Below are 580 nucleotides of genomic sequence, written 5' to 3' on the forward strand. Positions count from 1 at the left end.
GGGGCTGCGAGTGAGCGGCAGAGCGCAGCACCGCCCCTGCCCTCCCCGCGGGAGCCCCAGCTCCCCCGCCGAGCAGATGCCGCGCAGCAAGTCTCACTTCCCCATTGCCACCCGGGGAAAAAAAATGCTGGTTTTAGGAGCTTGTTCAAAAGATGCTGTATCTGGGAGGGGTGGGCGTTGAGAAGGGACCGGCCCTGGCTGGGGGAGACAAGGTGGGACGTCCGCAGCCAAGGAGAGGGACCCGGAGGGACCTCCACAGCACCAGGGCCAGGGAGGGGGACATGATGGGACCCAGGGAGGGGGACGTGGTGGGACCTGCACAGCCACAGAGCTGGGGAAGGGGACACGATGGGACATCTGCAGCTCCAGGGCCGGTTGAGGGGACACGACGGCACCTCTGCAGATGGTCGAGGGACACGATGGCACCTCCGCAGCCCCCGTGCTGGGGAAAGGGGCACGGTGGGACCTCTGCAATCCCAGGGCCAGGGAGGGGGGACACAATGGCATCTCCGCAGCCCCGGGGGGTGACACGAGAGGTTGCCCATCAGCAAGGAGCACGTCCCCAGCCCCAAAGCCAGGA

At 67.1% G+C, this 580-nt stretch overlaps 1 protein-coding gene across 1 annotated transcript in view; it reads right to left on the reverse strand.

The window, feature by feature from the left end:
* WDR81 (WD repeat domain 81) overlaps nucleotides 1-580 on the reverse strand; it is a 15940-nt gene that overhangs the window by 11838 nt on the left and 3522 nt on the right. The gene's annotated exons all lie outside the window — the stretch shown is intronic.

The sequence above is a fragment of the Aptenodytes forsteri genome, unplaced genomic scaffold (genome assembly GCF_000699145.1).
Source record: "Aptenodytes forsteri isolate BGI_AS27 unplaced genomic scaffold, ASM69914v1 Scaffold188, whole genome shotgun sequence".
In the NCBI taxonomy this organism is placed as follows: Eukaryota; Metazoa; Chordata; class Aves; order Sphenisciformes; family Spheniscidae; genus Aptenodytes; species Aptenodytes forsteri.